Source organism: Podarcis cretensis (genome assembly GCF_951804945.1).
Source record: "Podarcis cretensis genome assembly, chromosome: 14".
Taxonomy (NCBI): Eukaryota; Metazoa; Chordata; class Lepidosauria; order Squamata; family Lacertidae; genus Podarcis; species Podarcis cretensis.
In genome coordinates this window covers 40,015,657-40,034,206 of record NC_137183.1, presented here as the reverse complement: position 1 = coordinate 40,034,206, position 18,550 = coordinate 40,015,657, and the positions used below count along the sequence as shown (strand labels likewise).

At 45.1% G+C, this 18,550-nt stretch overlaps 1 protein-coding gene and 1 long non-coding RNA gene across 2 annotated transcripts in view; one reads left to right on the top strand and one right to left on the bottom strand.

Annotated features, from left to right (window-relative positions):
- SHISA9 (shisa family member 9) overlaps positions 1-18,550 on the top strand; it is a 235,357-nt gene that overhangs the window by 160,781 nt on the left and 56,026 nt on the right. The gene's annotated exons all lie outside the window — the stretch shown is intronic.
- Positions 220-12,097, bottom strand: LOC307202488. The gene is made up of 3 exons (XR_013832909.1): positions 12,000-12,097; positions 5,063-5,182; positions 220-286 (listed from the first exon to the last, which is right to left on the bottom strand). It is a non-coding gene; the product is annotated as an uncharacterized lncRNA (long non-coding RNA).

Genomic DNA, 18,550 nt, shown 5'->3' with positions numbered 1-18,550 from the left:
GAGCTGGGGGTGGGGAGGAATGGCAATGGAACCAGAATGGAACCAGAATGGCAATGGAACCTCAACCAGAACCCACCCTGAACATTGTACTTCCTGGGATGGTTTTCAGAACAGAAGTTCGTAATAAAGTGTTTCGGAAACTTATCTGCTAAACACTGAAAGAGCACTTAGTTTTATTCCCCAACGCCACTCATTTATTTATTTATTTTTTAATGCAATGGCGGAAGCGCACGGTTTCATCATTTCACCGTTGCTCTTTGCTCCGTGGGACAATTTTCTTTTTCTCCTTTAAAAAAAAAAAAAAGAAATACAAAACTAAAAGTTCTTTCAAGACTCTATTTATCTAGGATTTATGACAAGCCAATGGACTCTCCCTCTCCTACATCACCACCATTTAAAAAAATGGCAGAGAGGAAGATTTTTTAATCATGTTAACATCACACAATTGCAAAAAAGGTTCTTTTATATATATATATATACACCCCGCCCTTCCCGGTTCAAAAACTGGGCTCAGGGCGGCTAACAAATTTAAAACACTTAATTGTAAAAGCAGCATAAAATACAATATAAAAACATGAAGAACAATAAAAATCAAAAATCAATTTAGGTGAAATAAGCATTAGATAACCCCCAGGGCTAGCTGGCTGAATTGGGCCTACTTGGGCCAGCGAGGAGACACTGGGAGAATTAGCTGTGGGGTCTCAGAGTGGGTAATCTTCATAAAAGGGGTGGGGTGAAGAGAAGGATATAAAAGAGCAGGCTGAATTCAAATTAAAGGCCAGGCGGAATAGCTCTGTCTTACAGGCCTGACGGAAGGAGGTTAAATCCTGAAGGGCCCTAGTCTCATAGGACAGAGCATTCCACCAGGTCGGAGCCATCACTGAAAAGGCCCTGACCCTGGTGGAGGACAGTCTGACTTCCTTAGGGCCCGGGACCTCTAAACTATGGTTATTCATGGACCTTAAGGTCCTCTGCAGGGCATACCAGGAGAGGCAGTCCCGTAAAACAGAATTGGATGAGGAGAAGACTTTAAATGGCTCTTGGCCATGATTGTTATTCTCTGCCTCCATGATCAGAGGCAGCAATGCTTCTGAATACCAGTTGCTGCAAACTACAGGAGGGATGCGGGTGGCACTGTGGGTTAAATCACAGAGCCTAGGACTTGCCGATCAGAAGGTCGACGGTTCGAATCCCCGCAACGGGGTGAGCTCCCGTTGCTCGGTCCCTGTTCCTGCCAACCTAGCAGTTCGAAAGCACGTCAAAGTGCAAGTAGACAAATAGGTACCGCTCCGGCGGGAAGGTAAATGGCGTTTCCGTGCGCTGCTCTGGTTCGCCAGAAGTGGCTTAGTCATGCTGGCCACATGACCCGGAAGCTGTACGCTGGCTCCCTTGGCCAATAAAGCGAGATGAGCGCCGCAACCCCAGAGTCGGTCAGACTGGACCTAATGGTCAGGGGTCCCTTTACCTTTACAGGAGGGGAGAGGACTCTTGTGCTCGAATCCTGCTTAGCAGTTTCAGAGGCATGTGGTTGGCCACTATGGCTACAGGACTATTGGCCTGATCCAGCAGGCTTCTCTTATTATGGAATGCAGCCCCTGAGCTGAAAGACGGTTTCTTTCCTAGCCCTGCTCTAGGCGGACACACGGAATACACTTCTTTTTTAGAAAAGAGAATTGAAATGGCGGGAAGCTGGTTAAGCGTATAAGGCTGTAAAGCCTATGCAGTCCCTGTCACCGCAGTCATGCTGGTGGAAAGACAAGGCGATTTGAGCCAGGGGAAGTGAAACAAATCAGGAGCTCAAGGGATGATGTGAAATTGACAAAACACTACAAAAGCCTCCCCCTGGCAGCCTCATTGCATCACTGAAGGAGCGAATTGTATTTGAGGTTTGGTGGTGTATTGATTCTTGAATCTGAGGTGGCCAAAAAAGGGAGGAGTGGGAGGGAATCAGGGTAATAGCTCAAATATAACTGGAAACAGAGAGGGGAAATCTCAAGGTGTCAAATAAAAACGTATCCATTAAAAAACAACAACACACCTTCCAGTAAATATTTGCAGTGCCCAACGCATTTCAAGCTGTTGCTCTTCCTCAGAGGCAACTGTAAAATCAGATAACAACTGAACCATAATTAAATCAGGTTGAATTAATATCCTGCAGATCCTCAAGATTGTGTCTTTGACATGCAATCGAGTAACCCAGTCTTACTAGATCTTACACACAGGTTTGGAAATTGGTGCGTATCTTTGTACGCTTGTCTTCTAATATATGCATTTTTGTGTACACTCCCTTTCCCCAATAATATACACTGAATCACAGAATTGCAGGATTGGAAGTGATCCCAGGGGTCATCTAATCCAACCCCCTGCAATGAATGAATTACAACTAAAGAATCCCTGGCAGATGGCCATCCAGCCTCTGTTTAAAAACCTCCTATGAAGGAGAGGCCATTAGCTTCCCAGGTACAGTGGTACCTCGGATTACAGATGCTTCAGGTTACAGACGCTTCAGGTTACAGACTCCACTAACCCAGAAATAGTGCTTCAGGTTAAGAACTTTGCTTCAGGATGAGAACAGAAATTGTGCTCTGGCGGCGCGGTGGCAGCAGGAGGCCCCATGAGCTAAAGTGGTACCTCAGGTTAAGAACAGACCTCCAGAACGAATTAAGTTCTTAACCCAAGGTACCACTGTAGTCCTTTCCACTGTTGAACAGCTCTTACTGCCAGAAAGGTCTTCCTACTGTTCAGACGGAATCTCATTTCTTGTAATTTGAATCCATTAGTTTGTATCCTACCCTCTGGAGCAGCAGAAAACATGCTCGCTCCATCTTCCATGTGGCAGCCCTTCAGATATTGCAAGATGGCTATCAAATCACCTCTCAGTCTTCTCCTGGCTGAATGTACCCTACTCCTTCAACTGTTCCTCATAAGGCTTGATTTATAGGCCATTCATCATCTTGGTCACTCTCCCCTGTACACATTCCAGCTTGTCATGAACAGGATAAGAAGGTACTTCAACTACTTGGTCATGGGGGAGAGCTTTCTTGGACTATTCATGTTTATTTATGTCTTTATAAAATATACCACCTACACTTATGAAATATCTTATGGTATAATACAAAATAATCACAAAATGACTGAGAGATCTAGAAAGAAATGAAAAATTAAGCAACTAGATAGCCCTACCAGCATAAAAATGTCCTCAAGAGATATCTGAAGGTTAACAGCAAGGACGGCTGCTGAATCTCTGCTGGAAGAGTGTTCCACAGTATGGGACCAGCAATGCTAAATCCCCTCTAAATATTTGTTCATCTCTAAACACTAAATCCTTGTTCAACTCTTGTATCAGCTGGCCTCACTCGAATAAATATGTAAAAAAGAAAATCTGTAAATAACCTAAGAAAAGCAATGGCTGCAGAATGAAAGGGAAACAGAAGGAGATGCAGTTGTCTAGCCTGGAGAACCTGAAAGGGAGGTTCATAACAGATGCATGAAGCGATTATCGTAAGGAAGGCCAGAATTAGGGTTTCTTTTTTTCTTTTTCCATAGGCAATGAAAGAAATAAAGGTCTACTTAGGATAATCACATTAAAAAATGGATTTAAGGCCAGAAATGAGTTCCAGACAGCCCTGGACTCACATACTTCCTCTGTCCTCTATTTCTCCTCCAAGTTTAAAGGTAAAAGAACATTTTCCCTTTCGTGGTATGAGCAAACCACAGTTCTGTGTTACAGGTGAACTTGTGGGAGCTGTGGTTTGCTCCAACCCATTGGTTTAAACCAGGGGGAGCCAACGTGGTGTCCTCCAGATGTTGTGGACTACAGCTCCCATCGTTCCCAACCAGCATGACCAATAACTAGGGATGATGGGAGTTGTAGTCCAAAATATCAGGGGGCACTATGCTTAAAAACAAACAAGCAAACAACAACCAGGATCAAGGCATGGCCTCAGATTCTTGTGTGCTAACTTGACTGTGGTTTGAAGCATAATTTCCAGAGATGTAACAGGGAACCGTGGAGAGGGAAGGAAAAATACATGTGCCAGAGACTGGCTGTGGCTCATTCCCAATCACGTAAGCCAGGTTTTATGTGGTCATTTGAACCAAGCCAGTGAGTCATTTGATCAGGACAACTTTGGGAGGAATTGCCTATCTCTGCTTGTGGTTTCATCCATTCATGCACCCCATGAGAGTACACATTTATATGCATATATATACAAATATAAATATATATATTTGTATATATACAAATACAGCGGGTGGCGCTGTGATCTAAACCACAGAGCCTAGGGCTTGTCGATGGGAAGGTCGGTGGTTCGAATCCCCGTGATGGGGTGACCTCCCGTTGTTCGGTCCCAGCTCCTGCCAACCTAGCAGTTCGAAAGCACGTCAAAGTGCAAGTAGATAAATAGGTACTGCTCTGGCGGGAAGACAAACGGCGTTTCCGTTCGCTGCTCTGGTTTCGCCAGAAGCGGCTTAGTCATGCTGGCCACATGACCCCGAAAAACTGTCTGCGGACAAACATTAGCTCCCTCGGCCAGTAAAATAAGATGAGCATCGCAACCCCAGAGTCATTCGCGACTGGACTTAACTGTCAGGGGTCCTTTACCTTTTTATATACAAATACACGTCTGTTGACCTGCTACTGTAAACAAGCCCGGTTCTTCAGGCAAGCACAACTTCTGATCACATCTTTCTTTTTCCCCACACGCACACACTCTCCACTAAACAATTAGCTTTGGGGGGTGGCATGGCACCACACAAGGCAAGCCAATGCTCTGGAGTAACTATTCGCTGTGGAACTGTTTTCTCAAGAGGCTCCTTCTCCGGATCTGCTGAGGTAACCCACATCCATACAGTAAAATCCCCGATGTCTTTCTGAGAGGCTTTTGTTCTTCTGCACATCAGTCTATCTGAAGAGTTTTGCAGCAACCATCACCATAGTAACAGAGAAAGTTCTCCTTGCCCTAGTTTATAAGGGGTGTTACTTGGGGTGTTTCATATATTCGCACACACCATTCTAAAGATGGTAGGGAAAAAATTCAAGTGGAAAAGGTTTTCCGCATACCTTGCAGTGGTCGGTTCTCTGGGGATCGTGGGTAGACCTGAAACACACCTTCTGCCCACATTCTCAGTTCACCTCAGTAGGGCTGATGGGTAGGATCTGTGCCAAAATGTGAAACTCTACCTAAAGGTGAGCAGGAACAGAAAATGAAAAATATTGATCCTTGCTATAATTTCTACTTTCCTTGTGTCTTAGGTTTCCATAGCCAATATAACATAGCACAAGCCCCTCACCCTTATGGCAAGACTCATAGCTCAGCGGTAGAGCATCTGAGCTATGTGGTAGAGCACTGAGCTATGGGCAAGACCCATAGCTCAGTGGTAGAGCATCTGTCTAGCATAATGTTTCAGGTCTGATGCCTAGCATCACCAGGTAGGACTGGAAAAGCTCCTTCCTGAAACCCTGGAGAACCGCTACCAGTCTTAGTAGACAATACTGAGCTAGACTTGTTGTTGTTTAGTCGTTTAGTCATGTCCGACTCTTCATGACCCCATGGACCAGAGCACGCCAGGCACTCCTGTACTCCACTGCCTCCCGCAGTTTGGTCAGACTCATGCTGGTAGCTTCAAGAACACTGTCCAACCATCTCATCCTCTGTCGTCCCCTTCTCCTTCTGCCCTCCATCTTTCCCAACATCAGGGTCTTTTCCAGGGAGTCTTCTCTTCTCATGAGGTGGCCAAAGTATTGGAGCCTCAGCTTCAGGATCTGTCCTTCCAGTGACCTCTCAAGGCTGATTTCCTTCAGAACAGATACATTTGATCTTCTTGCAGTCCATGGGACTCTCCAGAGTCTCCTCCAGCACCATAATTCAAAAGCATCAATTCTTCGGCGATCAGCCTTCTTGATGGTCCAGCTCTCACTTCCATACATCACTACTGGGAAAACCATGGCTTTAACTATATGGATTGCATTAATACTCCATCTCTCTTCCAACGTGCTCCTACCTCTCTCCATTTTATCCTCACAACACCCCTGTGAGATAGGTCAGGCTGAGAGACTGTAACTGGTCCAGGGTCATGCGGCAAGCTCCATGGCTGAGTGGGGATTTGAACCTGGTCTGGTAAGCTGGTATCAGCTTACTACACTTCTCAGTGGTTGATGATCCTTTGCTACTTGATGTACCTGTAGGGACAATTCATTTGCTGATGAAGAATTACCATCAAAACAGTTCATCATCCGGCAAAACTGTTCTACGCTATGTCACTGCACATTTGCAGGACTGTGACTGTTGAAATGCATTTTGCCTTCATCTCCAAGTTCCCTGATACTGACTAACCATGCTCTCTATTGTTGTTCATGACTCCAATTATTCGTTACTCCATTGCATATTTTCTGTTTATGAATTGTGAAACATTATACTGTTATAAATATTTTGTTAGCACATTATTAGCTGCGTGTTGCCTGTGGTTGCTGTGGGATTTCCTTTGTTGTTTATCCATGGCTGCTGGCGACAGTAGGTGGAGCCAGAGTTAGTGACAGGCTAAGCTGCAGCCAATGATAGGTGGAACCAACTAATTGTAGTTCAATCCCATCCTCCTCCCTTACAAGGGGATGAGTTCTACAGGGAAAACACTGAGACTAAGGAGGAGAGAACTGATAGCCAGTCCAGGGCTGTCTTAAGCATATGAGGCACTGGGGTGCACAGATCCGCCTGCCCCGCCCCCAGTTGCCCAGTCCCAGGCACACAAGACGGCAGAGCTGGCCAGCTGCCTCAGCATCTTGCTGACTCAGTCGCCCCTGAACTCATGGTGCAGAGCCGCCCGCAGCAGAAGAACCCACCATGGCACTCCAGCTGATGGGTGGGCTCTTTCCTGGACTATTAGCCTGGCGCCCCTGAGAGCCCAGCGCACAGATGCCCCACACTCCTAGTGCCTATGGGTAAGACCAGGGGTCTGCAACCTTTTCCAGCTGTGGGCCGATCCACCATCCCTCAGTCCATGTGGTGGGCTGGACTATATTTTGAAGGTGGGGAATGAACAAATTCCTATGCCCCACAAATAACTCAGAGATGCATCTTAAATAAAAGCACACATTCTACTCATGTAAAACCATGCTGATTCCCGGACCATCCACAGGCTGGATTTAGAAGGCGATTGGGCCGCATCCGGCCCACGGGCCTTAGGTTGCCTACCCCTGGGTAAGACAGACCTGACCCAGTGCCAACCTCTGGACTGAATGGGGGCAGACAGAGTTGGTGGGGCAGCCCCCACGCTCCCTAATGCTCCAATCTCCACTGTGTAAAACAGTCCAAGAAACAAATAGCCTGCCCTGTGCTCAAGCCCTTAGGATAGAGCAAGCTATAAAACCAAGTCTTATAAGGCAGGGGGAGGTGTAATAGGTTAGTCCGTAAGAGGGATGGCCGCCTACCCTTTTTGGGAAAGCGCTGAGCCTCTGGGGCTATTGCAAAGAGCAATCATGCCTTTTGTACTTTTTCCGGGTAGCGACCTTCAATTTGTCTTTAAGCCCTTATGCCTGGTACAAGTTTGTTCCGATGGCCCTGTGGTGCTGAGCAGAGAAGGAGATGGATTCTGCTCTGCCACCTTCATCAGCAGCAAAATTGTAAGCCAGGTTTCCACACATCCTGCATCTTTATTACCGCTGAGGTTGTAAGAAACAGCCATAAAATATAGTTGGATTTTTCCCCGCTCCAGAAGATCAGCAGAGTCTTGTAGCACTGGCAGTCTGGAGGATGGGAAAGGAAATATTTTGTGGTGAGTCGCAATGTCAGGGCCGTACATTACTGGGACTCCATGGGGCTGGGGAGATGAGATTCAGTAGCAGATAAGTTCCGCTTGAACCTTTTTCAGGCTCAGGGCCTCATTCCCTTCTGAACAAACTTCTAGGGGCCACATGCCAGTGGTGAGAGGGAGCAGAGATAAAGGTAGGCAGATGTCACAGGAGTGGGCCAGTCAGTAACCAAACATCTCAAAGTTGGAGTTAACTCTTTATTAGCAAAAACACGGCCTCCACAGACTTGGCTGAGTGTCAGGTCTAATGAGCACAGCAACTTATTCCTGGTGGTTTTGCTCCATGGAAATCAGTTGCCAGGACTGAAAGTCCCCACCTCCCCACACCTGCCTAAGGTGCCTGCCTCTCCGGGGTTTTTTCCAAGCATTTGGAGACTGTCTGTACATCACCAATTTCTCCACCCTTTTCATGCCTCTTCTGGTTCTGTGAGATAAGGCAGTAAGGGAGCTCATTGCAGCAGGAGGGGGAGACATCCATGATTCTTCACCAGCCTGACTCATCTCTACCTCTTGGCCTTCCTCCTCCCCCTTTCCTGCTTCTGTTTCTGCCTCCAATTCTGGACTTATCTCTGTCACCATCTATCCCAGATCACTAAGCCGTGTTACCCCATAGTTTTCAACACCTCCTCTTCCCACTTCTCCCTGTGACCACTTGTTATTGTCCCACCATCACTCCACAGCGCTCTGAGCTGTCTTCCCTTGCTGGTTCCTCCTACCATTCCTCTGCACCCAACCAGTCCATGACAGCAGAGCAATAAATACAAATTGTGGGTGAGTTTCTACACACCCTCACATATCATACTCTGTGCTCAGTCCAGACAGGCAAGTAGCGTTACCAGACTTCAAGGACACCCCAGCCAGGAAATACACACCCAAGCAGGTTGTTAAGGAAGGCTGGGGATGGGTGTGGCCTATGGGGTGTGGCTGGGAAGTGGGTGTGGCCTGAGAAGATTCCCACATAAAGAGCCTGGGTGGCTTCTTTTGGCCCCCAGAGCTGAGGTGCCCCACCTTTGCCATAGGATACTACGTCCTGCTAAAAGCATTGTAAAACTAGGCTTCAGGAACAGACTCAGAGCTTGACACCTTTGGGCAGTTGCCTGGGGTCCAATGCCCTGGCGGGGCTTACCACTGCTGCCTGTCATGGACCCGATTTTAATTTGTTTCTGGTCTGGCGCTCTGACTGAGCAGTTGAGTCTAGCAGCTGCAATTGCAACTGAACCTGGAACGTTCTGCTTGCAAGTATCTGCTCTACCACCTGAGCTCTCTCTTCTAAGCATGTTTGTCATGGGCAGTGGCGTAGCATGGGTTGTCAGCACCCGGGGCAAGGCAAGTAATTTGCGCCCCCTAACCCATGGATTTGCGCCCCCTAACCCGTGGATTTGCGCCCCCTAACCCTAACCCCCAGATATTGTGCCCGGTGCGCCCGGTCCCCCCTGCACCCCCCACGCTACGCCACTGGTCATGGGTGAGGAACAGTTGCCCATCAGAGAGCAGAGCCATAGCTAGGTGATCTTGCACCCCTGGCAGAACCATCCAGATTGCACCCCCTAGCCATGGACAAATTAGCTCTTCTTTCCGCCTCTCCTCCAGCCCCGCCCCCTTCACCCATTCAACCCACCCTCTATTTAAAACCGTTTCTTATGAGGCAATAATCAATATTTATATTTATAGACATATTTTTAAGCCGATTTTGATGGGGGGCCCATTGCCTGTGCCCCTGGTGGGGGCCCCACCTCACCACCCCCTAGCTACAGCCCTGTCAAAGAGGTTAACTCCCAATGCCCGCTAGGCTCCCACTAATTTGTGGGCATTTGCCAAAAAGCCCAAGAACATCTTTCCGCCTCCAATGCACCATTTCATAATGCTGTTAATGTCCTATAGAAAGCAGAAGAGTGCCTTTAAAAAAGCAAAAGTTCATTTTCATCCCATTCCAAGTGTCTCATTTAATTTGCAAACACAGGAAATTCAAGTACTATTCTTAGCCTCTATTGTGAAGACACCCTTGTGTGCACTTGTGAATTGACTGTAATGCGAACTTACTAGAGGCTCATTTAAATTTGACTGAAGGCTGTGCTGTGGAGTGCTTGCGATTTTTTTATTTGCAGTCAGTGCCCGACGCACTTTATCAGCCATCTGTGAATCCATGTTGCTTTCAAGAACAGGTGCACTAGCACCCATGTTGGGACACGAAGGGTCTTCTGGCGCAGGCGCTTCTAAAGGAGAGGCAACGCAAAGGAAAGAGATGTGCCAGAAACACTGCAATATGATGTTCCAGAGGGGTAGTTCTCTTAGTCCATTGCAGCAACAAAGAGACCTGCAATGTTTTAAACACTAACTGATCATGATAAATAAGAACAGGCATCCAAATCCAGAGGGAAACTGTTTTGGTTGATGCTGTGATTCCGTACATGTCCGCCCATGTATTTGATGGTGCTTCTTCTGAAATAAGTGCGCATAGTATTGTAGTGCAAGTCTCCCTGAAATCAGTAGGGCAAGTTGTGAGTTGTGACTAGATTTATACCCCCATTAATTTGAATGGGACTTTAGCATAACTCACTTTCTTTGGATGCAACGTTGGGCAAAACCCTGAAAAGATTAAGCGTAAATTAAAACAAGTACTGTTAACTCACATCTTATGCTTATTTTACTTGTGCAGTCGCAGCTTTGCACTGGTGGAGGAGTTAGGAATAAATAAATTAAAAAATGGAAAGTGAAGGAAGTCCACTCTCCATTCATTTATTCCCTCACCAGTGGGTAGAGCAATGGATTTTACCTCTGGTAACTTGTCTCTCTCATCATGGATGGCGGCTCATATTATGAATGTATGTTCTTTAGTATTTTATTATTACTATTGCTAAAAGTTTGTCATAGCCTTTGTCTAGCACAATAAACTTATGAACTTGAAATTTGTATTTAACCTCTGTATGGTAGGCTGGTTACTCTCTATTCTACATCCAAGGAAGCAGGGGGGCATTGTTAGAGTTCAAGGACACATTTCAGCCTGGTTAAAAACACTCAAGGGGGATGCAACTGGGCAGCCAGTATGATAGAGAGGGCTATCCTTTGCCCTTGCCTGAGGTTCCCTACCTAATTCCACCCTACCAGGTGAAGGCTGGTTGTTCTTCAAGAGGATGGAAATGCTTCCATCTATGGGAATTTGTTTGTGACTCTGACAGACATGTGCATTGGTCTTCCTACCTTTATTTCAGTGGTATTATATGAGTGTCCTAGTAAGGAAGCAAGGAAGGTAACATTAGCCAAGGCTGGAGGATTGGTGTGATTTTTCCAGGCTGCGGGAAACCTGTGTTCTCTTTCTGAGTGCCTAAGGATGGCCGTGCTGTCAGCATGTCGCCTGTAATCTTCTTTTGCCTTATCTGCTGAGCATTGTTGCTGCGATGTCACTCCAGAGTGGGCTGAAATTCAGCTTCTATTTTCTGATTCCCATTTCTCAAGGGTTTATGATAAACAGATGCATTATTCACAGCAGGTAAAAAAGGAGGGGAATGAATGAAAAATCTAAACAGTGTTCCCAAAGTGCATTTGAGCCCTTGATTTTGGGGGGAAATAACAAACCACTGTGACTCATAGAGCATAGCTTTACATTTCAAAAAGAAAAAAGACTTGACCTCAGGGTGGGTTCTGGCAGAGTTCACATAGCAATCATGCCTGCATTGGTCCCATATGGACCGTCAAGTGTGGTCAATACAGCAAGTTGTAGCTATCATTATCCTTCCTTGTTCGTGTTAGTGAGATCAGTGGAGTATCATCGTTAAACTTGGAAGCTAAGACAAGGTTGATTTAACCTTCTCTAAACATTAATCCAGAATCCTTTAAGGCAGACTGGATTTTCCCTGGTGTTACCGCTTTTCCTCATCTTAAAAACAACAATCATACATACATACCTCTTGTTACATTTGCTTCATGATATGTTTTTTCAGGTTGCGTCCTGCGGTGACCTGGAAGTACTAGAAAGGGTTACTTCCAGGTTTCACCACTCGCGCATGCGCAGACGCACAAAATGACATCACGCGCATGCGCAGAAGCGGCGAATCATGACCTGCGTGTGCACAGACGCACAGACACGGGTTGTGTTCCTTTCAGGTTGCGAACGGGGCTCCGGAACGGATCCCGTTTGCAACCAGAGGTACTACTGTACTCTGGTTTGTGAAGAAGTAAAAGTAGTTTTTACTTACATACTGTAGATCTTGAAGCAGCAGTTTCAGCAGCAAAATGAAGGCAGGTTTATAACTACTACTAAGTTACAAAGCTTGCAACTTCAAAAACGGTATTTGAGCTGTACAGCTCAGACACGCATGTGTGGTCAACTTGAAAGCACGATGAAGAAAGAGGAGGCTGCCCAGACAGGAAGGAAGTATGTAGTGTTACAGCTTCCTGCCACACTAGACAAAGGAAGAGATCTCACAGAGTTCTCTCTGGAAAATTTTACAGGAGAGCTCTATGAGCCTCAACCCTTTAGTGTGCTTATCTAGTAAAACATGAACTGTTGGTTTTGACTGCAATGATGTCCCACAGTGAGGAACCTCAGTTCTGGAGGGTGGGGGATGCAGACTTTGCCTCACAGCCGTGTTTTCCCTGCCTTGAATGTTACTAATGCCTGATTGTGCCTCTTGCTTGTCTGGATGGAAGATAGAGAGCTTGTGAGTGTGTGTAGAAACTGGCCTGTTTAAATGTTACAAAGGTAACATTTAGATTAATTCTTTGCCCACTTTTGCCTATGGCCCCACACACCACTGTCATGTGCCCCCCCCCCAAAGATTGCCCCAGAAGGAATGTGGCTCTTGGGCTGGAAAACACTCCCCACCTGTTGCATGTATAGATATATCAAAAAGGATTTCACTCTGCATGTTTTGTTTTGTTTTGTTTTGTTTTGTTTTGTTTTGTTTACTTTCTTGAGATCATATGTCACGGTGGCCTGGAAGAGAAGGAAGTCTGAACCTGAAGCCATGCTTCAAATCAAAACATCTTATAAAAGCCAATCAGAGAAGTGAGGAATAATTACACTCTTTGTGCCGGAACTCTGTTCGTGTTATCTTCGCCATGCATCTTTGGCTGAGAAAGGCATAAATGCGATGAACTGGTGTCAAGAACCTAGACTGATGGTCGCCATATAAATACTTAACAAGGCTATCTCATTATTCAAGTCATTTATTCCAATCAGGCCGTTTGTTATGATATAGCTATTTCTAACCAGCCTAAATCAAGCACGACGTGAGGTTTCGACTTCAGGCACCCGGACGAGTAAGAGCTGTAGGATTGTGAGCTCAGTTTTCCTTCCTAAACTGCTTTGCAATCTTCTCTGAGGAAAAGCGGCCTCGGGAACTCCTAGTAAGGTTAAACTGGCTCCTTTCTTGTGGTCTTTCTGCTGGCAGGTGAAGGCTGTTTTGTTGCTGCAGGCTTTGGGGAGCTAGCAGCTTTTAAGAAAAGTGCCTTTTATAGTTCTCTGCTGTTTTTACTATCTATATTTTAATAGATTTGGTTTTTCATTCCATTATAGTTAAATAACAATTTAACTATTATCTTTTATATGTTTTTAGCTTTCTGTGTTTTATTTATGTTTGTTTTTATTTTTGGAAGCCTCCTTGAGTCCTGGTTCTTAGGAGCTGGGGAAGCAGGGTATAGTAGTAGTAGTAGTAGTACAGTGGGGCCTCGCAAGACGAAAATAATCCGTTCCACGAGTCTCTTCGTCTAGCGGTTTTTTCGTCTTGCGAAGCATCCCTATTAGCGGCTTAACGGATTAGCGCTATTAGCGGCTTAGCGGCTATTAGCGGCTTAGCGGCTTAGAAAAAGGGGGGGAAAGGGGGAAAACTCGCAAGACTCGCAAGACGTTTTCGTCTTGCGAAGCAAGCCCATAGGGAAATTCGTCTTGCGAAGTGCCTCAAAAAATGGAAAACCCTTTCGTCTAGCAGGTTTTTCGTCTTGCGAGGCATTCGTCTTGCGAGGCACCATTGTAGTAGTAATAGTATGATATACAAAGGCCCGTTATGATTACATCATTTGATGATATTTTAGGTATAGTGAACTTACTGTCTGTAGGTGTATTCCTTATGTAGCTGGAATTCCAAGTTTGGGAAGAAACCTGCAAACAAACAAACAAAAACACCCCTAGAAATATAGCCCAGGAGCCCAGGGCTGTATTTGGCTAACTTTTACTCAGCACAAACCCACTGAATTGACTGGACCTCAATTAGTCATGGTCATTAATTTCAGTGAATCTGCTCTGACTGAAAGCAGATTCCAGAGCAGCCCAATGCAGGTTTGGAATGACTGGCAGTTGGAGAGGGATGGGACAGAAAGCCACAGGTAGAAGAATGTAATGGAGTATCCAGGGGAAAGGCACACTTGATTCACTGACTGGAACTCTGAAGAGGAGCAATCCATGCTGCAACGTTTTGTTGCAGTGTCCCACTTGTTAAACAGGCTATTTCACAGGTGGGGAAGTGATTCAGTCCCCACCACCACCACTTCATTCCAATTCAGTCACTCACTGGGTAAGTTCTTCCTTTCGCTAATGCTGACAGCAAATTCCTCTCCCCTTCTTCCCAATGCAGAAAGGTATTGAAATAGATTGTAAACAGACAGATTTTCACAAAAGGAATGCGACTCAAATGAGCCTTCTTATGAAAGAAGTACACAAAGCCCTGTGGGACAGCTGACTATTCATGGGTAAAATGAATTCATGGCCACTGCCTCACAAAATAGGCTTTAAAAAATATTTAGCAAATTTATCAGTGGGCGCTGGCTGCTGTTGGGACTGGTAGAGTGGACGGCAAGGAAGCCAACAGTAGGTGGTGCCAGAGCCAATGACAGGCAGAGCCAACCAAAGCTAGTTTTGCCCCCAATCTCATCCTATCTGCTTCTACAAGGGCAACACTGAGACTAAGAAAGAGGAAGGTCTAGTTACAGGTAGGTAGCCGTGTTGGTCTGCCGTAGTAGAAACAAAATAAAAAAATTCCTTCCAGTAGCACCTTAGAGATCAACTAAGTTTGCTATTGGTATGAGCTTTCGCGTGCATGCTTCTTGGTGTCTGAAGAATACTGATACTTCTTAGTATCTGAAGAAGTGTGCATGCACACAAAAGGACATATGAATAACAAACTTAGTTGGTCTCTAAGGTGCTAAAAGGACCCCTGACCATTAGGTCCAGTCGTGGCCAACTCTGGGGTTGCGGCGCTCATCTGGCTTTATTGGCCAGATTCCGGGTCATGTGGCCAGCATGACTAAGCCGCTTCTGGCGAACCAGAGCAGCGCACGGAAACGCCATTTACCTTCCCACCGGAGCAGTACCTATTTATCTATTTGCACTTTGACGTGCTTTCGAACTGCCAGGTTGGCAGGAGTCTAAGGTGCTACTTGAAGGAATATATATATATATATATATATATATATATATAGCAGAAGTTGACACTGTCAGTGCCATCCTCTCGATTATTTACTGATGGTAAATAAGAAGGCAGGCATGTGGGGGCTGACTGAGGTTGGTGTGGCTCTCATGATGTAGCCTCTCCAGGTATTTATTCCCAGGGCTGGATTTAGGTTTGATGAGGCCCTAAGCTACTAAAGTAATGGGGCCCTTTATATGTCCAGCTGTTTTTGTCAACAACAAATTGTCACGGTTTTTTGTGTTGAATATATGCTATATGGTAATTTATGGACCTAATAGGTATCTAAAGCCATTTTAGTTGTTTTTTATCATATTTTGGAAATGTACATCCAGGATTTTTTCCTTTAATTTTTTCTTTGGGGGGTGCAAGTGAGTGGGGCCCTAAGCTATAGCTTGTTTAGCTTATACGTAAATCCAGCGCTGTTTATACCCCTCCTCTGACTTCCATGAGAGAGAAAGTGTGTGAACACTCCCCCTTTTCAATTGAGTTTGGCTCCATATCAGCTTACAACAATAACAAGGCTTCATGCAGGAACAATCTATTACAGATAAATGGCTACCAGCATGACAGCGTTTCACCATACAATTCCATTGGTCCATCTAGCTCAGTCTGATCGACAGCAGCTATCCAAGATCTCAGGTAGGAGCTGGTCTCTCAGCCCTACCTGTAGACGCTGGGGATTGACCTGCATTCAAGGGAGATGCTCTGCTTTTGAGCTACAGCCCCTTCCTTTCCATATGTAGCTGGACTACAAGTCCCATCATCCTGGACTGTTGGCCATGCTGGCTGGGAGTGATGGAAGTCCAATAACATTTTGGGAGCCAGAGGTTCCTCCTTCCTGGTCCGATGCAACAGGTCGATCAGTTTTGGGATGTTGTGACATTGGGAGGCAAAGAAACTAACGGCAAATCCCTAATAAAATTGGCTGCTTACCCTCACCTTGATTTCCATTCTCCTCCTCTGCACTTCCCTCCCCTCCCCCTGTGTGATTCATGCTGGGAAATGGGTTGCAATTTGAAGGGAAACACAAAAGATAGTTAAAGAAATATATAAATGGTTTAAAAAAGTTATAGCCAGCTTCCTCCACCAGGCTCAAGGCAACTTTTGATTAGCAACAACAAAGAGCAACAATAAACCAATCCGTTGTGATCTTCTTTATTTGTTGGTCGTACATAGTTCCTATTTTATATCTTTTTCATCTGCAAAATATACGATGCTGAGCTCAAAAGTGCTTGAGTTCTTTTCGATTAAGCTTTGCTTGCCAACAGCCTGATTCTGTGCCAGTTTTCTCAGAAGTCCCGGCGAGTTCCTCACCCAAAGGACTGTCAATCAATCATTTCAAATCTCCCACTCATTAGCATTTTAAAGCATTCTCCTTTCCAGCACAGGATTGAACCTTTGGATTTATTGCGGATACTCTAGGCGTAGGTAGCCATCATCTTGGCTATTTGACAATTGCTGCTGGGAAGAGGAAGAAGAAGGAAGAAGAAGTAGTAGTCTCTGTATTTCAGCATGATTATATGTCTGTTGCTGCTGCAGTTTATAACTGTAATGTTTGGGGATGAATAATCTTCCCATTGCAATGCGTGCTTGCTATCTGTATCAATGTTGTGACATTTTAGACTCCATCTGTTCTGCATCTGATATTGTAACTCCAGCCTCCTTCAAAACAGCATCTTCAGCATTTTTAATCCACTGTATCCCTTTTGCAGACAAAGCAGAGGATCAACTCTATAGGAACAAGTAGAACTTGTTTCACTATACAGAGGCATGTTTCCTAGCTAAATCAGTATCTGGTTCAACAATTGCTTTGGAAGATGGTTTCTATTCCTCTGTATGGCAAACTCCCATCACACTGGTAGCGCCCCAGATTAAAGTCCCACCTTGCAGGGTTTCATTTTATTCCCTTTCTTTAGTCAAATATTTGTAACCTGACTAGGGATGGATGAATTGGTCAATTTCATTTTCTCTCCGTTTCTCATTTTTCCAGGCTTCAGTTCTCCACATTTCCTCATCAGTTTGCAAATAATAATAATAATAATAAAACACTCATGAAAATTCATCAGCACTTTAATACAAATTTATCCTCATATATGCACTCCTGCAATGCATTTTCCCCAGTATAATGCCTCTTTCTATTTTATTTTCACTTAAAAATGCAAAGATTATGCATAGTTTGCCCTCGTATATTATTTATGTACGTGGTATGTGTTGGAGAACTTCATTGCAAAGTTCAAAGAAGTGTAAATTTCAAAGGAGGGTTGTGGGTTTTTTCATTGTTCATCGTCCTGCAGCATATCTTCGGGAGAAGAAAAGGCTAAGGTGTAAACAAGGGGTCGGCAATCTTTTTCAACCATGGACCAGTCCACCGATCTTCAGACCATGTGGTGGGCCGGACTATATTTTGAAAAAAAAATATGAATGAATTCCTGTGCCCCACAAATAACTCAGATGCATTTTAAATAAAAGCACACATTCTACTCATGTAAAAACACGCTAATTCCTGGACTGTCCGCGGGCCAGACTGAGAAGGTGATTGGGCCGCATCTGGCCCCCGGGCCTTAGGTTGCCTACCCCTGGTGTAAACCCTACACAAATCTGGAGTGGAATCCCTAAGGCGATTGGATAGCACCTTATATGCCTCCTTCTGGCAACTCCTGCAGCCAAGCTGGTGACAAACGTATTGCTCTGCTTTCCTTTGGGCCACATCAGTGAGGCCGAGAGCAAGGACTCGTCATCTGGGCAGCCCAAGACCTCCATAAAGGAGTAAATGAAGACTTCTAAAGTTAAGCATTCTCCACATAATAAGGTCAAGCAATAAAGATACCAAAGCATTATATTTATTTCAATTATATTCCACCTTTTCATCCAAAGAGTTCAAGGTGGCCTACATTGTTCTCTCCTCCTCATGTTCTTCTCACACCAACCCAGTGAGGTAGGTTCAGTGGTGAGACAAAGACTGGCCCAAGGTCACCCAGTAAACACCATAGCTGCATGAGGATTCAAACTCTGATCTCTGAGAAAATAGTCCAACACTCTAACCAGTACACCACATAGATACATAAATAATTTTATTTGTATGCTGCCTTTCCACAGTTATAGCCATGCTCAAGGTGGTTACAACATGAGGGGTGAAAGCTCACAAACGTAACAAAAGTAGTCATAAATAATCAAAAAGTACATATCCAAATCGAAACCATTTCCACATAAATCATAACACCTAAAATAAAGATAAGGAAAAATAATATCAAGAACAACAACCCCCAACAAAAACCTCTAAACAGTACCCCAGCCGAAGAGTCTGTTCAGCAGCCTCAGCTTCTGCAGCTGGAGTCAGTCAG